The sequence below is a fragment of the Meles meles genome, chromosome 9 (assembly GCF_922984935.1).
Source record: "Meles meles chromosome 9, mMelMel3.1 paternal haplotype, whole genome shotgun sequence".
In the NCBI taxonomy this organism is placed as follows: Eukaryota; Metazoa; Chordata; class Mammalia; order Carnivora; family Mustelidae; genus Meles; species Meles meles.
In genome coordinates this window covers 87,453,862-87,474,406 of record NC_060074.1, presented here as the reverse complement: position 1 = coordinate 87,474,406, position 20,545 = coordinate 87,453,862, and the positions used below count along the sequence as shown (strand labels likewise).

Sequence of the window (20,545 nt, the reverse complement as noted above, 5' to 3'; positions counted from 1 at the left end):
CCCATAATGACTTATTCAGAGCCACATACTATAGGAAAAACTATCATCGCCATCACTGGAAAAAGTAAAATTCTTCTACTCTCATTCATTAACTTTTTGAATATATGGTATACGCATATCAGATGAGTTGCTAAAATATATGTCACACACAGAGTTCACTGCCAAAACAACTTATAGACAATCTTTTGATGGAAATATTATTCAAATACATAAACTTCAGATTAAATAAAAGAATATGAATGTAAAAGTTTATGTTATCCCTCTTCTTTTTGGGGAAAAAACTACATAAAAGAAGCCACAATCTGTCTATAAAACTATAAAGAACAATGAAACCAGGAGGAAGGTTTAAAGATATCTATACGCTTTTAAGTGATATTTTAAGCTGACTCTATCCTTTATAGTTACTCTCTGTTGCATGAAACATTACGGAGTCTAATAAGTTTTAAGGGCTGGTATGACTTAATATGAATGAAACAGTTGGAAATACTAAAAACTCTATGGCACATTGGTTACTGGGGCATGTTTTCAAGATTGATTGGGTAAACTAAATTATACAAACCTAAAAAAGGAAATGACAAGTGATAGCTGGCTAAATAATCTGCAACAATTCCTACTACAGAAAATTTTTGCATTAAAAAAGAGGCCATCCTTGACCTCCAGATCTTTTGTGTCTTAATTTGAATGGGAATACCTGTGAAATCCCAGATATTCCAATGTTCCTGAAAGAATCTGGGTTAGTGAAATCTACTTTAGACTTTAAAATTAGGAAAGAGACCATCTGTTTTATACATTACTATATCCCAAGCCCCCAGCAGAGTACATACATTCAAAATGTTTGTTGAATGAATTAGAAAGAGGAATATAGGTAAGAAGAAAACAAAAGAGGAAGGACGAAAGGAAGGATGAAAGGTAACAGATACTCTGCTGCAAACTTGAATAACAAAAGATTCAAATTATACAAGAAAATATAATTGTTTTCCAAGAAAAAAAAATTCTCACACAAATTTCTTGACCACTGATTGGCCAGATTCCTGGTATTTTTCCCCATGAAAACCATGTAAGAAATTCAAGCTCAAAGTGCTGCTAGAATCGCTAAGTACAGAAGTGAGAATGCATACATGTAACAATAATTCCTAAGAACAAAAGTATAATAAAAGAAACAAGGGAATTAAAATGGCACACTAGAAAATAGCTATTTAACACAAAAGAAGGAAGTAACAGAGTAACAGATAACGAAAAAAGCAAAAAACATTATAATACATTCAGCAAAATGATAGATATTAATCCTATTTGATCAATAATTACACTAAAGGTTAATGGACTAAACACTGAAACCAAAAGGTACAGATTGGCAGAATAAATAAGAAAACATGGTCTGACAACATGCTATCTATAAGACATACTTTATATTCAAAGACACAATAAGTTGAAAGTAAAAGTATGGTGAAAAAAATATATACCATTCCAACACAGCCAAAAAAGATCTGGATTAGCTATACTATCATCAGACAAAATAGACAGTAAGACAAAAACTATGACCAAATACGAAGAAAGGCATTTTATAAGGACAAAAATGTCCTCCCAGGAAAACACAACAATTATAAACATACATGCACAAAATAAAACCATCCTCGGGGCGCCTGGGTGGCTCAGTGGTTAAAGCCTCTGCCTTTAGCTCAGGTCATGATCTCGGGGTCCTAAGATCGAGCCCCGCATTGGGCTCTCTGCTTGGCGGGGAGCCTGCTTCCCCCCTCTCTCTCTCTGCCTGCTTCTCTGCCTACTTGTGATCTTTGTCTGTCAAATAAATAAAAAAATCTTTAAAAAAAAAATAAAATAAAACCATCCTCAACTATATGAAGGAAAGGATGACAGAACTGAAGGGAGAAATACATACTTCAACAATAATAGTCAAGATCTTTAGTACCTCACTCTCAACACCATTACTAAAAGAAACAACTAGGAAAATTCACAGAAGATCAAAAAGAAACAGAACACCTGAACAAGACTATAAACCAACTTAACTTAACAGACATCAACAGAACACTACACCCAGCAACAGCAGAACATTCTCTGGGATGAAAAGAATAAAGTTTTGAAGGTTAGAAGTGGTAATACTGCTTTATCTATTCAGTCATTGCTAAGAATATACATGTGTAACAAATATGGAAGGCTTTCATATGTAAGGCTAAAAAATAAGGATTTAAAATGTCAATTATGCTCTCACTGCTAACCAAGAAACCCTCACTCACTTAACCTTCCATGGCCAATCCCTAATACTGAGCAAATTCACCTTGTAACATCTCCTTTTTGACTTCCACATTACCGAACACTGATAAGGGAAAAAAAGGACACATACCAGTTGGTGCCAATAAAAATATATAGTTCTTGGCTAGAAATTCTTGCTTTGGGAATGCTCATTCTGTTTTATTCTTTGACCACAGCCACTGCTCCAGGACTTCTCTTCTTCAAAGTTCTCAACACCTACCAACCCTTAGCAGATAACCCCTCTTTTTCTTCAATAAACTTTCTATAGATCATTTAACATGAGTCACTAAGCTCCTCCCATAAATTGTAACAGGTAACTCATTTATAAGCAGAAAAATCATATTCTTTTCTCCCACCCAATTCACAAGAAGAGCTCCTTTTTCTCCCCATTTAGCCTATACACCTGTGTTAAATACCCCCATCTCCTTTAAGACTGTGAATCACCAATTACTCCCTCTCTAAAATCTTCAACCCCTTTCTTAAGACCAATGCCTTTGTAGCTTGGACAAATTCATCCATTTCCCTCAACAATTAAAATCCTCTGCCTTAATTCTTTGAGTTATCATTTCCACTTTTTCGACTAATTTTTCTTAAAGGAGTCAACATCACTGACTCCATCCTTGTCTTCAAACTCACTCCCTCATTATTTGATTTCTAATCATACTAGTCTGCTAAAGTTACCCTCAAAAGAGTTTCCAGTGGTCACCAAACACCTCTTCATATACCTTTAAATCTACATAGCATTTAAAATTGTTCATCATCCCATCTTTGAAACTTTCTTGTTTTGACTTACATAACTGTATATTCTCTGGCTGTCTCATGTTATTTCTCCCATTACTCAGAGGCAACTCCCAGTACCTCCGAAATGAACACATTCTTAATTATCCAGACTCAATGATTCTATGACTTAATCTCACACAAACTCTCCTTTTCACTCCTGTTGTTACCAACCCAAATTCAAATTTCATATTACTACTTGTCTGAATCAGCTACCATGCCTCTACAATATTACTCCTTAATCCAAGTAACCAACTGCTTTGATAACATTCCTAAGATGTAGCCTAACTGTCTCTTTCTTCCACTTAAAAGAGAGGAAGCATGTAGATTCAAAAGAACATTAGTTTGAATCTTAGCTCTGACAATTACTTGTCATGAGACCTTGGGTAAGTCACTTAACTCCTCTGAGCCTCAGTATATCTCTTCTTTAAAACGAGAGTTGTAGGGGCGCCTGGCGAGCTCAGTCAGTAGAGCATGTGCTTCTTGATCTGGGGTTGTGAGTTTGAGTCCCACGTTGGGTGTAGAGATTACTTAAAAATAAAATCTTAAAAATAAAAACAAACAAAAACCTGAGGGTTGTAATATCTACTAAACACGAGTTGTTACAAATAAATCACAAGATGTGTTCAGCTCTGATACATAAGAGACGTTCCATAATCTTCAAGAGCTGTCTACTCCTAACAAAGATCTGCACACCTTTACAAGAGAGTCAAACCCAATTTTTCTAGACTAAGAGCCACAGAGGGGAAGCCTGTGGCTGACTGTTCTTATATGGGACCACGAGGGACTCTTCACTGGTACATTGTGCCACACTTCTGCCTTCTTCATATTATGTACTCAGCCTAAAATGACCTTTTCCCAAATCTCCTCTTTCTAATTTTCTGCCAGTTAGTTAAGGCCTCTTTTACACCATGTACTCCATTCAAGTTAGTTATACATGAGTCCTTCCTCCTTATTAGAATGTAAACTCTTCGAGGAATGAAACTATGTGTTTTACCTACTACACTGTCAGTACACTGTACTACAACAGAAGCATTAAAAATAATAGTAATAATTGTGACATAATTCTGAGATAGCTTTCCAATAATATTCAAAAATTTATCCCAGATAATTTATGTAGCCACCTATCTTATCTATATGCTCACTATGGAAATCACATAAAAATGTCCAATAAGTTGGGACATGTCTAAAGGGAGATATGACTTATTTAAATTATATAACTGAAACACAAATAAGATTTTTGTAAGTCAGAGAATAATATTATTTTAATAACAGTTAAATCCTATCAATTTGAAAGGATAAACCTTGTCATTTTATTTCATTTGTAAAGATAATTTACTCAAATTTTCAAATAATTCCATTTCGGGAACATTCAAACATAACAAATCATCATATGCATGAATGAAGTGCACTGCAAAGCTACATATCAATGAAATCTCCAATATATTCTACAAAAATTAATCAGAGTTGATCATTTTTGCCAGGCTAGACTACAGATATAGTTCTTGAATAGTAAATAGGAGAAGAAATAAACAAGCAAATCATACATAAAAGGAGTGATCGAATAATCAACTCGTCTTCAAGTATAATGTGACATTATGAATGAATTTTAAAAAGCTACAGCTTCTTGTCACACATCTATCCCAGAACATAAGGAAAGAGCAAAAACCACAGAGACACATGTAGTATAGATGCAAGCAAGTACAAAGTGAAAAAGTGGCTGCAAAGATTAGAGAGAGTGGGAAGCACCTGCTTCCAATTTGTCTAGTATATACTGTAAATAGTACCTGTTTCCTGAGGTGGAAAAGCTATAAAAGGAAACTGCACTTTGGCATTAGTGTAGGTGTGCATATATGTGCATATATCTCATGTAGTTTTACTGAGAGACCTTCCACATATCTCAAAATTCAGACAGGCCATATCTAGGTAAGTATCAAGATCAATGTTCGTGATGCATCTTTGTAAGACTCACCAGGTAAGAACAGATTTGAACAAAACTCTTAACACTCAAGTCTTCCCTGTGTCCATACAGCATGCAGTTCAAACTGGGTTAAGTGAGGACCCTAGAGAACAAGACAGTGTTTTCACTTGGGATATGATATCTGCCTCTCTAGATACTGAATCCCTGAACTCTAAACATAGGAATAAAACCAATTATTTCATGTTTTAAGATATATAATCAATATGTACATGTAAACATTAGATTTTTAAGCTATAAGAAGAGGACAAATAGTTACCTTCCTATCTATGTGCAATAATAAGGATTACTTACAGTTGACTTGACTGAATCACTTTTGGCTTTTTAACCCTCACAAGTGTTTGAGCTTATCACTTAAATATTTTACTACAAAATCCAGTTCCCTTATAGAAACTATACAATGGCCCCATTTGGTGTCACAGAACTCTGTAAGGGTCTCATGCAAAGAATCCTCTCCCCCAAAATACCTACTTAAGTATATACAGAGAGAGGATTTTACATACCAATGAGAGTTTCTATTTTGGTGACTTTCCAAATGTTTGGTGAACTTTGACTTACCTTGCTCCCTTCTTCTGTGACTAACTGAAAGTGTTTTCAGAGCCTAAATTTGTATACTAATTCTATCCCCCTCCCTAATTATACCATTTATCAGCAGAGTAAAGTGTGTTTCTTTCATTATTTCTTTATAATGGCATAGTTCTCCTGAAAATTTGATGACTTTATGCATCACACTGTACTGTTTTAACTGACTTTCTTATTTTCTTCTCCACTGGAAAATGGAACTCCTTAAAACCTATGTCAGGTCTTTTTCTATAGCTCTGGCAACTAGCACAGCACCTAGTGCAAAGAAAGTATTAAACATCTGTCAATCAAACAGAGACATGGGGAGAAAATTGCTGAAGATGGGCAATGGGTACATGCAGAGGAGAGGAGGAAGGCGGTTTCATTCTACTAATCTATCTTCTTTTATATATATTTGAAATTTTTCATATACATTTTTAGTTTTTCCAATATTGGGAGGAAATTCTGGAAAAGAAACACCTGTAGCTGTACATCACACATGAAAGAGTCTAAAAATCAACTGGACTTGTTCATTTTGCCTTAGAGAACTAGGATCAATGAGCAGAAACCAAAACTTTGGTTTGTTTGTCTAAGAAAGAACTCTTCAATAACCAATGGAATCTGAAAATGAAGCAGGTTCCGAGGAAGAAAGAGAAGGGGCCTTGCTACTGGGCTAATTATACTCAAGCACGAGTTAGCCAATGAAACCGGAAAACTATTTACAGCATTAAAACACCATATGGAAAAAATGAATTCTAAGGGATCTTCAAATTTGTGAGTATCTGAAAACAGAGTTTATTATCTTAAAACAGATACACAGAAGTCAATATAAAGATGACTGTTGATTTCATATTCCTTATAAAGCATGTATAAATGAGATTCTTTCTCAAAACCAACTTCTTAAGGGGCGCCTGGGTGGCTCAGTCGTTAAGCATCTGCCTTTGGCTCAGGTCATGATCCCAGAGTCCTGGGATGGAGCCCCACATCAAGCCCCACACTGGGCTCCCTGCTCAGCGGGAAGCCTGCTTCTCCTTCTTCCACTGCCCCTCCTTGTGCTCCCTCTCTTGCTATGTCTCTCTCTATCAAATAAAGAAAATCTTTAAAAAAAACAAAAACAAAAACAAAAAAAAAGCTTTCTCACAAGCCTCATCTTGCAGATGTTCACTCTCTGAACTCCAGCTTCGCTAGCCTTTTTGCAGGTCCTAATGTGCCCTGTGACACTGCACATGCACTATTAGAAAGCTCTTCGGACAGCAGCTAAGGCACACTGCCTAGCAAAAGGCTTTTCCTATCTGCCACATCAGCCTCTTCCATTAGATGCTCTCAGACAGCCACAATCCTTTTCTGGAGGGCAGAGACCCCATGTTTTGCTCAGAACTGAATCGCAGGGTCTATCACTGAGCCTGGCATGTTTTAAGTGCTCAACAAGTATTGGTTGAATGGGTGAAGGATGAAGGAATACATTCCCTATGAACCTAGCATTTTCATAAAATGCGATCTAAACGGAATACAAGTCAACTTGTGAAAATATGGCCAAGCTATTTCTTTATCACAACTGATTAAACTACTTCCCTTAGAAACTAAGGACAATAAGAAAATAGCTAGCTCCCAAGGCAATATTTTCATACTTGTTTTATTATGAAAATATAACACATTTTCAGTAACTTTTAGCTTCACCATACACAAAAGGAATTTATTTCCCAAGACCCTTTTAGGATTCTGACAAACAAACGATTCTCAAGTCAAACTGTGGGTTACTAAGCTGAAAGAATATATTATATGAATAAGAAGTTTAATGAGTACATTAGGTAATGAAGAAGCAGTGAAAGCTTCAGGACAGATGGACAACCATCAGGTTATATAAAATATCTCCAAACTGTGTTTGAAGAAAGATATGAAAATGTTCAGGGTAGGAGTACTTTGTGTTGCTAAGAAACAGTGAAGATTGATGAATAAATTGTTTCTCTTATAAAGGTCAGCTATAATCATCTCATTTATCAGTGTAATTCCTTTTAATGATTATTCATTTTTATATCTTTATAAAGTATACCAAACTAAACAAAAAGGAAGACATAAATTGTGTTTAACACTCAGAAATCACTAATATATTTATGTAAACAGGGATATTTAGAGTGGCATTTTATTGGCTTCCAACAGAAGTGTGTTTTTTAAGACAAAGTTACAAAATCCTTTAGTACTAAGACTGTAAGGGAAAAAAATCTATTAAAGTTTTTTTTTAAAGATTTTATTTATTTATTTGACACAGAGAGAGAGATCACAAGTAGGCAGAGAGGGAGGCAGAGAGAGAGGGGGAAGCAGGCTCCTCGCTGAGCAGAGAGCCCAGATGTGGGGCTTGATCCCAGGACCCTGAGATCATGACCTGAGCTAAAGGCAGAGGCTTAACGCACTGAGCTACCCAGGCGCCCCTCTATTAAAGTTTTTAAAGTATAAAAAAAATTTCTACCCACAACAAAACTATCACTATAGCTAATATACAAAATGTTTGAAATTCTAAATAAGTAAATTCTAACAAAGTTAAATACTAGGTTTTAGGAATTTTTTATTTTTTATTTTACTGCTCCTCATCCAACTCATGTTCACTCGCTTGCTTACTCTCTCCCTCTAAAATAAATAAAATCTTTCTAAAAAATTTTTTTTAAAATGTATCCAACATGTTAACCATGCAGAAATGATTGGTCTCTAGTAAAAATTTTATTTTTGTCTCTTTCTGGTCTATTAAACCTATTTAGCAGTAAAGCAACCTTTGTCCTAGAAAATTCAAGTAATCCTCATGACTTTACTAGTCCCTTATAAGTAACAGAAAATCACATAATCACTTTAAATGGTAAGCCTCAGTTCAGTAATTTAAAATGACAATTCTAGATAGACAACTAGGGAAATCTGAATACGGACAATGTGTTATTTAACATTATTGTATCAGTGGTAAAGTCCTGGATGTGATAACAGTATTCTGATTACACATGAATCTACCTCAATCTTTAAGATATATAAGCTAAAGCATTTAGGGGCAAAGTGTCATTTTCCCCCCAATGGTCCAGCCACATTTCACCTGCCAAAAAAGTATAATACCATATATAACTGTAGTCAAGTTATATTTTACCAGTTACTAACTGGTAAAAGCTATGAAGTATTTATTATTTTACTGTTTTAACATTTCTCTAGATTTGAAATTTTTAAAAATTAAAAGATTAGATCCAAATAATAATCAAACTCCAAAGGACATTTAACACTAAATCTTGTGTTCTCCATTAGGCTGAGGCATCCCAGAGCTGGCCACCATCAGTGAGCAAAGGAACAATCTCTTTCTCTTCTCAGCTAGCAAGTTTCTCTTCTGCCACCTTCCTGAGTTTTCAGAACCCACGAGGGTCAAGGTCAGGGAGAGGAAAAGAAGCCAGTCACATAGAACAGTTCTTTTGTGACTGCTGCTGTGCAAAATGGCTTACAACTATGTGGATATGTCAAGTGTTTAAAACAAAATTTTCCTTTCTTAGCAAGCTTATGTGCATCCTTCCATATAATGGAGGGTATTATCCTCCACTCAAGAAACTCCTGCCAGGGGCAGTGCTCTCCATCAACTAAAAGCTCCCTCCCATTGCCCCCTCAGTTTCTGAACTCTGGCAGTATACCCCACAACTCTCCTGCTGGGATCCTCTTGCCCTGGCAGAAAACTCTCTTGGGCAGGTTCTCTTTTCAATAACACCAGGTTAATATTTCTAGTCTGGAAGACACAAATACACTTTTGATCTGCTGAAAGAGAGGAGAACAATTACTTCTTCAAACCCAGTCCTGCTGCCACAGCTCTCCCAGGCATGAGTCTCATGTGACTCTAAATGCAAGACCCATACCCTCCAGTGGAAACTTCTCTCACTAAGCTTGGTAAAAGATTCAACCATCCCTTACTTGTGGGATGCAGGGCTAAAACACACAGCCCTCCAGTGACATTCCAGAAAAATCTGCCCGATGAACTTCCTTCTTTTGATAACTCCATTTGAGTAAAAAGATTCCAAAATCACAAAACCAGAATTTCTACAATTCTGCATGTGGTATGGTACTTCCTAATAATCACCTGTTGAATACTGATGCCCCAACTAAAAGTTCAAGTTTCCCATTCTATTATCCCAGGACCTCTATTATTCGGTTTAGTGTGGACTAATGTTTCTATACATGTAAAGCACATACAACATGACCTTAGCACACAATAAGCTCTAACTTATTAGTAGCTACTATGATTATTATAACACCGAGTTCTCTTTTAAAAAGCTTTCTATACATATATTGGTGAGAATATAGAGAAACTGTACACTGCTGGTGAGAATGTAAAATGATGTAGCCACTATAAAAAAAATAGTATGGTAGCTCCTCAAAAAATAAAACTAAAATTACCATAACAACTGGCAATTCCATTTCTAAATATATACCAAAAAGAACTGAAAGCAGAGATGTTCATAGCATCGCTATTCACAATAGTTAAAAGGCGGAAGCAACCCAAGTGTCCATCGATGGGTGAATCAATTTTTTTTAAATGTAGCGCGTGCGCGCGCGCACACACACACACACACACACACACACACATTACTTGGCCTTAAAAAGAAAGAAATTCTGACATATGTTACAACATAGATGAGACTTGAAGACATTATACTAAGTAAAAAAAAAAGTCACAAAAGGGAAGATACTGTATGATTTCATTTATATGAGGTACCTAGAGCACTCATATTCATAGAGGAAAAAGTAGAATGGTTGTTGCCAGGGGCTGGGGATAGGGGGAAATGGGAAGTTGTTCTTTAATGGGTATAAAAAGTTTTAGTTTGGGAAATGAAAAAAGTTCTGGAGATAGATGGTCGTGATGGTTATACAACAATGTAAATGTACTTAATGTCACTGAAAAATGGTTAAAATGGTAAATTTTGTTATGTATATTTTACCACAATTAAAAAGTTTTTAAAAACTGCCTATAAATCAGTGGTCAAATGATACAAAATGGTCAGATGATACAAAAATTCTATGAAAAAGAGACAAATCAATGAGTGAGTGGGGAAAAGGCTGAGGTAATCCCCTATCCTCCAACCCTACAATCCCACTCCTAGATATATGGCCCCAAAGAACTTATATATAAAACTATATTGAACCTGTATGAGGATATTTAACACAGCACTGTTTGACAGGTACTGAAGGGAACCCATATGTCCACTACCTGGATAGATAAACTCAGACGTGAACAAACCACGTTTAGAAGCAATCAGCTGGAAATACATGCCATAACATGCCTAATCTAAAAACAGCAAGTGAAAAAAAGAAGGTCTGAACATAAGGTACCTAACAATATAAAAACCACTCTGCATTTATCAAAGACAAGTTACCAATCTAAGAGCATATACTAAGCACATGTGAGTGGGGATCTGCTAGGGGCGGTGTGGGCAGAAAACCAGAGTGGGGATTAGGGTTAAAATAAAAGAATACCATAAAACAAGAAAAGTGTCTTGGCCTGACAACTGATAAGAGGGTGTCATCAGCTAAGGAGGATAATTGATGAAACTTTCTGAATAAGAGGCCCCAAGAATTTTTTATGCACTAACTTTATTTTCTTTTTCCAAATATCTATAAATTTTTGCTCTAAGTCACTTTCATTTAGATAGCTTTTAATCTGACCATCTGTTTACAAAAGGCCAATACACTGGAAAACTAAAGAAAGAAACTGGATTTTTTTTTCACGAATTGTGATGCCAATGTTTTAATCTTTATTAAAAAATAATAACTGATTCAGGTGATAAAAGTCTTCCAACAAACCGTTTTTTATGTATTTCAGTTACCTTACACAAAACATCACAATTGTGCAACATAACAAAAGTTATATATCTTTAAGAAAATTAATAAACTATAGATTTCTTTGCTGGTGATTATCTCCTAAACAGTAATTCCAAAGATATAAATATCACTATCTGATGTTGTATAAGTAGTTAAACCATCTCTCATTACAGTATCAGACACAAAATGTAGCCCTGGAAGGCTTTCTTTAAAACTGCATCTACTAACAACGCCCAAGTGCTTTTTGACAAATAAAAGTATTAAATGTCATGTTCTTTAAACTGTGAGCTCAAATCACTAATCAGGACTTTTGATGATCATTACCACTCCCCCAGCAGGTATGTCTTTGTTATCTTTTTAGTGCTAGCACAAGTCCCCAGTACATCATGGTCCTCAAGAAGATGGTTTTCAAATGGATGATCTTAGCGAACTGACAGTAGTTATAAATAAGTGGAAGAATGTACAGAATGAACCAATGGCAACTGACTTTCACTTATCTGAAGGATAATGTGAAAACAGACTACTCAGTCAGTGAAAGTGGTGCATTCAGTCCTCCCTAATCTGTACCTAGTTACAGGTATCTGAGAACCAATAAGGACAACCAAACACGCAAGTGCTCCTCTGTTCTTCCATGGCACCCATCACCATCTCCACACTTCGTCATAAAATACAGAAAATAGCTGTGTCTCTACCATTTGTACACAAGTCACTGAGGGCTTACTTGTGTTCATCCATACCATCACAAGTAGCTCCTGTCCCTCACTAAAAGATATGTTGACCAAAACAGGTTAATCAAGAGGACTGCCATAAAATTTAAACAAAAAGAGAAAGATATGGATGATATCAGAGAATAAGTTAGTATATCAGCTCAGTTTGCCCATAGCCATTCCATCTTTACTGGGTGAACTCTACTGAGATCAAATAAATGGACCCTTTATTTCCATTATTCCCTACTCTAGAACTGCAGCCATGCAAAACAAAGCCTGTTGTCATTAGAAAACTCTTACACATAAGCTTATTCATTCAACAGACCACACTGGAGATCTACTTCAAGATATCCTAAAGGTTTCCTACTTTAAAAACTGTTCACATAAATATTCAATAAATATTTACAGAACATCAACTGTGTGCCAGATTCTAGACTGGTGAGGCACTATGGGAGAATCAAAAGATGAGTAAAGCATTCAATGAGCTTACAATTTAGTAAGGACTATTTGATAAATATTCAAAGGACTGTAACATTTAAGTAAGAAGAGCACCAGCATAAAGAATAGGAGACTTTCGGGGCGCCTGGGTGGCTCAGTGGGTTAAAGCCTCTGCCTTCGGCTCAGGTCATGATCCCAGAGTCCTGGGATCGGGCCCCGCATCGGGCTCTCTGCTCCGCGGGGAGCCTGCTTCCACCTGTCTCTCTGCCTGCCTCTCTGCCTAGTTGTGATTTCTCTCTGTCAAATAAATAAAATAAAATTAAATTAAATTAAAAAAAGAATAGGAGACTTTCAAGAATGATTAGGATTTTTATAGGGAGAGGTGAAAAGGGGGTTTCAAGAAAGAAAATAGTATTATCAAAGAAAAAGAGATAGTACTAAGTATAGGAATGCTAACCAAAATATCAGAATATGTTTTAGGTATAAAAAGGTAGAAAATGACAGTAGACAAAGCAGACTAAAGCCTACCTAGAGAGGTCCTTAAATGCCAGGATTAAATTTCAAAGTTCCCTTTTGTGAATAACAAGGATAACCAAAAAAGAGATAAATAATAGTTTCGAAGAAGAGAGTCACTGAAAACTGAAATTGGTCTCAAAATGAACAAAATACTGGAGAAGGAAAACAGAAACAAGGAAAACTAGCAGAGGAGCATCTTCAAAAGGCCAAGGCTATAGAAGTTTGTATCACACAATTTTAAAAAGACATGAAGAAAGAGGAGAAAGAACAGAAGGAAGGAAGGGGCTGAACAAAGTTCAACTATTTTTTATATCAGAGTATATACCAATAAAAATATTTTTTAATATACCCCAAAACTTACTTTTTCTGAAAATTTTATTACTAGAAGAGATTAAGAGGGTATTTTCAATGCTCACTATGATGGAATAACTGGCACCAGACATGCTCCCTTCCCACTATAATCAACCGGAAAACTGTACAAAATTTATAAAACTGTTTTCAGACATTGGACAATACGGTAGTGCAAAACTGTAATCCCTGAAGAAGGGAAATCAGTAAGGGAGTCCTGTGGCTCACCACAAGGTTGCTACCTAGAAGCACTCTATGGATCACAATCCAAGAAGATAAAAAGTACACAGTGGTCCAGCTCAGTTGAGGAAACAGATTTTGGAGTTTTAGGAAGACTGAGGTAACTGGAATTTCTAAGGAGACAGTACGTAACAGAAAGGAGCAATACAGAGAAAAAGCTCCACATATCTAAACAAGGACCCCATATGCATATTTCCAATGAATATTGTAAGATTCCATGAGACTAGCTAAAGAACAAAGATGAGAGAGCATGAACACTAGCCAAAGGTCACATCAGCCTAGAAGACGTTCAAGATTACAACAGAAGAGCAGAGAGACTTCATTGAACACACATGGTATTCAGCAGAGCATGAAACCCGGTCACACATTAGTAACAGGATTAAATTAGCTCTAGAAGAAGGCTACTCAAGAACAATCCTACAAAGCATAAAAACCAGCCTCAAGAAAGCCAAATTAATCCACAGAGAATTTAAAACTGCCTGTCAAAACTAGTATTTTTTTTAAAAGGCAATAAAATCAAGACTTTCAATAATACAACATTCACATCACCCATCAACCAACAAAAAATTACTGCACATGTGAAGAAGAAAAATGTGACTCAAACAAGACAAAAACAATAGGAAATGATACAGAAATGACAGAAACAATGGAAATAGCACAGTAGGACTTTAAAACAGCAAGTACATTACAACACTTCTTATGAATGTATTCAAGAATTTGTTTAAAATGATAATGAAAGAAATGAAAGCTATTTCAAAAGTAAAACTTCCAGAAATTAAATCAGAAAGTCTTCAAAAAAAGAAAAATTCATTAGATGGCCTTGTGACAATGTAGAAAAGAAGATCCTAAATTTAACTTGAAGGCAAACAATAAAAACTACCCCAAAAAAGAAGCAGAGAGGGGGAAAGAAGGGAAAAAAGTAAATTGAGCCTTGGTGGCTTGTGGAATAATATATAGTCAACAATGTGTAATTAAAATAACTAGTCACCATACGTGTAACTAAAATCCCCAAAAAAAGAGAAGCAGAAAAAAATCTTAAAAAAATAACAGCCTACAAGTTTTCAAATTTGAAAGCCATAAATCTACAGATCTAAGAAACTCTAAAAACCTTAAACAGGATACATATTTTTAAAGATTACATCAAGACATATCATACTAAGTCCCCAGAAAAAATAAGGAACCCCTCTGACTTCTCATCCAAAGAAAATGGGTGAAAAATGTAAGCTAGAGGACAATGGGAAGATATTTTTTAAAGAGCGGAAGAAATCAAAGGGGAAAAGAAACTGATGGTACAATTGAAAAATAAAAGCTAAAAAAAATTTTCAAATAAAAGGTGATAATTGGTTGACAGCAGGCCTCTGCTGTAAGAAATATTAAAGAAGTTCATCAAACTGAAGAAAAATTATATTATACAAAAGTAAAGATCTATATGAAGGAATTTTGAAAAGCACAAGAAAAGGTAATTATACATGTCAATATAATAGGCTTTTTTCTCACTTGTTAATTCTTTTTTTTTTTAAGATTTTATTTATTTATTTGACAGAGAGCGAGAGATCACAAGTAGGCAGAGAGGGTGGAGGGGAGCAGGCTCCCTGCTGAGCAGAAAGCCCGATGTGGGGCTTGATCCCAGGACCCTGAGATCATGACCTGAGCTAAAGGCAGAGGCTTAACCCACTGAGCCACCCAGGCACCCATTACTTTTTAATTCCTTTAAAATAGAATTGAGTTTTAAAGAAAAAAAAATTTTCAATGGTATGTTTTACATAATACACAGAGGTAAAATATACAACAACTACAAAGAATGGGGGGGGGGGGGTCCAGATTGTTGTAAAGTTCTTAAATGATATGTAAAGTGGTATAAGAAGCATTGAATATAGGCTGGGATAAGATGCGTATTATATATCTTACAGGAACCACTAAGTGAAATAAATATACAAGGATGTACACAGCTAATAACCCAAAAGGTGATACAAAAATAAACACTAAAATACTCAACTAATTCAAACGAAAGCAGGAAAAGAAGTAAAGAACAGATGGGAAAAATAGACATTTCATATTTCACCCAAAATGTGCCTATTTGGATACTCTGCACATTTTTCAGTCATTTGTCTTCTGACAAATGCCTTTTTGAATTGTTAGAGTCTTTTATATGTTATGGATACAAGTCCCTTACCAGAAATATGATGTGCAAATATTTTCTCCCAGTTGGTGGGCTGGCATTTCGCTGTCTTGATGGTGTCTTTTGAAGCAGAAGTTTTCAATATTGATGAAGTCCAATTTATCTATTTTTTTTCTTTTAACACTTGTGCTTGTGATGTTTTCTCAGAAGGCTCTGCTTAACCCAAGGACATGAAGATTGACTCTTACATTTTCTTCCAAGTTCTATAGTTTTAGTTCCTACATTTAGGTCTATAGTCCATTTAGCATCAATTTTAATGCCTGGTTAAGGAAATGGTCCAACTTTATTCTTTTGCTAATGGATACACAGTTATCCCAGTACAATTTGTTGAGAAGACTAGTCTTTCCCTATTAAATTATGTCAACACTCTTGTCAAAAACCAACTGATCATAAGCATTAGGGTTTATTTCTAGACTCACAACTCTACTTCATTGATCTTTATGTCACTCATTATACCAGCATCACACTGCCTTGATAACTGTCACTTTGTAGTATGTTTTAAAATTAAGATAAGTCCTTTATTGTTTTCAGAATTTTTGTTTTGTTTTGTTTTGTTTTCAGAATTGTTTTACTATCTTAGATACCTGAATTTCCATTTAAATTTTAGGATCAGTTTTTTCATTAAAAGGGGGGGGGGGCAGATCAGGGAGATTCAAATTAAAACTACATTGAGATACCATCTGACACCAGTTAGAATGGCCAAAATTAGCAAGACAGGAAACAACGTGTGTTGGAGAGGATGTGGAGAAAGGGGAATCCTCTTACACTGTTGGTGGGAATGCAAGTTAGTGCAGCCACTTTGGAGAACAGTGTGGAGACTCCTGAAGAAATTAAGCATAGAGCTTCCCTATGACCCTGCAATTGCACTGCTGGGTATTTACCCCAAAGATACAGATGTAGTGAAAAGAAGGACCATCTGTACCCCAATGTTTATTGCAGCAATGGCTACAGTCGCCAAACTGTGGAAAGAACCAAGATGCCCTTCAACGGATGAATGGATAAGGAAGATGTGGTACATATATACACAATGGAGTATGATGCCTCCATCAGAAAGGATGAATACCCAACTTTTGTAGCAACATGGACGGGACTGGAAGAAATTATGCTGAGCGAAATAAGTCAAGCAGAGAGTCAAGTATCATATGGTCTCACTTATTTGTGGAGCATAACAAATAACATGGAGGACATGGGGAGATGGAGAGGAGAGGGAGTTAAGGGAAACTGGAAGGGGAGATGAACCATGAGAGACTATGGACTCTGAAAAACAACCAGAGGGTTTTGAAGGGGCGGGGGGGGGGGGGGTTGAGGAACCAGGTGGTGGGTAATAGGGAGGGCACGTACTGCATGGAGCACTGGGTGTGATGCCAAAACAATGAACACTGTTATGCTGTAAATAAACAAATAAACAAAAAATAAATAAATAAGGGGGGGCAGCTAGGTTTTGATAGAGATTGACTTGATTCTATAGATTATTTGGTAGTTTATTGTCAATTTCACGGTATTAAGTCCTCTGATACACAAACATATAAGGTTGTCCAAAAATTTTGGTAGGTTTTGGACAATTTTTCTACTGCTTCTGTTAAATGTGTTCCTATTTGATTTCTTTGTTGGTATTATAAATGAATAGCTTTAATTTCCCTTTTATATTGTTCATTGTTGGTATATAGAAATACAATTAATTCCTGTATACTACTCTTGTACCTTGCAATTTGCTGATCATTTATTAGTTGTAATAGATTTTAATGGATTTCTTAGAATTTTCTATAAGTATCCTGTCATCTACAAATATAGTTCCGTGTCTTCTTTCTAATCTGGATGCTTGTGTTTTTTCTTACCTAATTGTCTTGGCTAGAACCTCTAGGATAACATTAAATAGAACTGGTGAGAGCAAAACACTTCCCTTGTTCCTGACCTTGGAGAAAAGTATTCACTTTCACCATTCCATAGCTCTGTTTTTACATAAATGACTTTTATCATATTGAGGAAATTTCCTTTTATTTTTAGTTTAATAAAAGGTTGCTAGATTTTTCAAATGATTTTTCTAATGAGATGACCATTATCTTGATACCAAAATCTGACAAAAACATTATACTATCCCATCAGCTTGAGCTGCCATAATAAAATACCACAAAATGAGTGGCTCAACAACAGGAATTTATTTCTCATAGTTTTGCAAGAAGGGAATTCCAAGATCAAGATGCTGGCCAAGCTGGTTTCCCAGGGAGGACCCTCTTCCTGGTTTATAGAAAGATGCCTTCCCACTGTGTCCTCACATGCCCTCACGTGGTGCGGAGAGTGAGCAAGCAAGCTCTGGTCTCTTCCTCTTCTTATAAGGACACTAATTCCATTAAGGGGGCCTCACCCACATGACCTCTTCCAAACCTAACTGCCTTCCAAAGATCCAACATCCAAATACCATCACGTAGGACTTCAACACATACGTTTTGGGGAGACACAAATATTCAGTCCATAACTCTACCCCCCAAAAAAGATATCCCTCATAAACATTTTAAAATCATTAAGAAATATTATAAATCAAATTAAGCATGATATTAAATAAGAATGCATCATAACCAAATGGGGCTTTCAAATGCAAAGGCTGATTATAGGATCCAACCAACCAATGCCAATATATCAAATTAATGAATTTAAAAAGAAAAACTAAATGATTCTTTCTGTAGATACAGAAAAATCATATGACAAAATTTAACATTCATTTATAATAAAATCTCTCAGCATACTAAAAAGGGAGCTTGCTCTACCTGATATGTGCCATTTATAAAGATATTTGCAATTAACATCATACATAATAGTGTAAGTCTGAATGCTTTCTATGTCCAGGAACAAGGTAAGGATGCTTACTCGACTGCTTCTATTTTTCAATGCATTGTAAGTCCTAGTCAGTATATTAAAAAAGAAAGAAAAGACATAAAGATTGGAAAGAAAGATACAAAACTCTTTATTTGTAATTAACACAATCATTTACAAAGTATCCTGAGGAAGTCCCATACAAAAGTGAAAAAAATTAATGAATAAATAAGGTACCAGGATACACATTCAACATATAAAAATCAATTATATTTCTACGTACTAACAATGACCAACTGTAAAATTTATTTTAACTACATTTTCAATAGCATCCAAAAATACAATTCATATCCTATATGCTTAGGATAAATTTAACAAAAGACATCAAAGGCTGGCATAATAAACACTACAGAACACTGCTGAGAGAAATTAAAGAATAAAAAAGTGAAAATATACCATGTCTGTGGGTTGAAATAACTCAGCACTGTTTAGAAATTCATCCTCCCAAAATTGATCGGTTTAATGCAATGCCAATCAAAATTCCTAGAGGTATTTTATATATGTATAAATTAATTCTATAATCAATATGGAAATAGAAAGGACTTAAGAGGACCCAAACAATTTCAAAGAAACAATGTTAAAGAATTTGTACCACTGATTTCAAGACAGTAAAAAACATTGTTGTGCTGACATAATAAACATATAGGTCCATTTAAGAGTCTAGGAAAGGATCCATCCGTTTTATACAATTATATGATTTTTAACAAAAGTTTTCAAGATAACTCAAAGGAGAAAAGACAGTTTTCTGAAACTGTCTAGTTGTTCAAGAAACAAGTGTTTTTTGAATTCAAGAAACTCTTGTTTCTTAAACAACTAGACATGGAAAAGAATGAACCTTGATCCTTACCTCACACTCTACACAAAAATTAACTCCAAATGAGACCTAATGTAAAAGCTAAAACTATAAAACTTTAAGAAGAAAACACAGGAGAAAATCTTCACAACCTGTAGTTAATGAAAGCTTTTCAGGCAGGGGGGAAAAGGAGGAGGAAAGGAAAGGAAAGGGGAAAAAAGCACAGATCAAAAAAAGAAAATATTGATAAACTAGATTAATTTAAAATTTAATTTATTTCTGTTCTTCAAAAGAAATTATCAGTGAAAGAAAGAGCAATCTACAAACCAGGAAAAAATATATCTGACAAAGGACTAGTACCCAGGTATGTTAAAAACCCTTATAACTAAATAATAAGAAAACAATCCCAATGTGTTTTAAATAATCAAAAGATCTGAACAGATACTTCACAAAAGATAAAATGACCAATAAGTAAATAAATAAAGATCAACATCACTAACAATCAGAAAATGCAAATTAAAACCACAATGAGATAAAAACTACTCAGGAGAATGTCTGAACTTAAAAGAATGCTAGAATGGTATCAAGTGCTGGCCAGAATGTGGAGCAACTAGTACTTTCATCTCCTCCTGGGGAATTCAGTCCAATCACTTAGAAAACAGTCTGGCAGTTTCTTAGAAAACACTTTAGCACAGGACACTAGAATTGTACTCCTGGGTTACTTAACCCAGAAGAATTAAAGCAAATACACAAATACTTGCATGTGAACATTCATAGTAGCATCATTTCTTACAGGCAAAAACTTGAAACACCCCCAATGTCCAATGTCCAACTAGGTCAACTGTGGCACATTTTCACAATGCACACTACTCTGCAGTGAAAAGGAACAGTAAGATATACAATAACATAGAAATAAGCTTCAAAAACCTCATGGTGAAAAGAATGCATAATGTGTGCTTTTACTTATGTGAAACCCTAAAGCAGGCAGAACTAATTCATAGTGACAAAAATCAAATCAATAGTTACCTGGAAATGACAACAAAGGAGGA

At 35.3% G+C, this 20,545-nt stretch overlaps 1 protein-coding gene across 11 annotated transcripts in view; it reads right to left on the bottom strand.

Moving 5' to 3' along the window:
* The window catches only part of GTDC1 (glycosyltransferase like domain containing 1), a 395,678-nt gene that overhangs the window by 354,254 nt on the left and 20,879 nt on the right, over positions 1-20,545 (bottom strand). For 3 of the 11 annotated variants that reach the window (XM_046018874.1, XM_046018868.1, XM_046018867.1), the window contains exon 1: positions 5,015-5,094. The exons of 7 other annotated variants lie outside the window; for them this stretch is intronic. The gene's annotated coding sequence lies outside the window, so the exon portion shown is untranslated. Of the gene's footprint in view, positions 1-5,014; positions 5,095-20,545 lie in introns of those variants that run through there. One more of the 11 variants, XM_046018865.1, reaches the window with a different exon arrangement.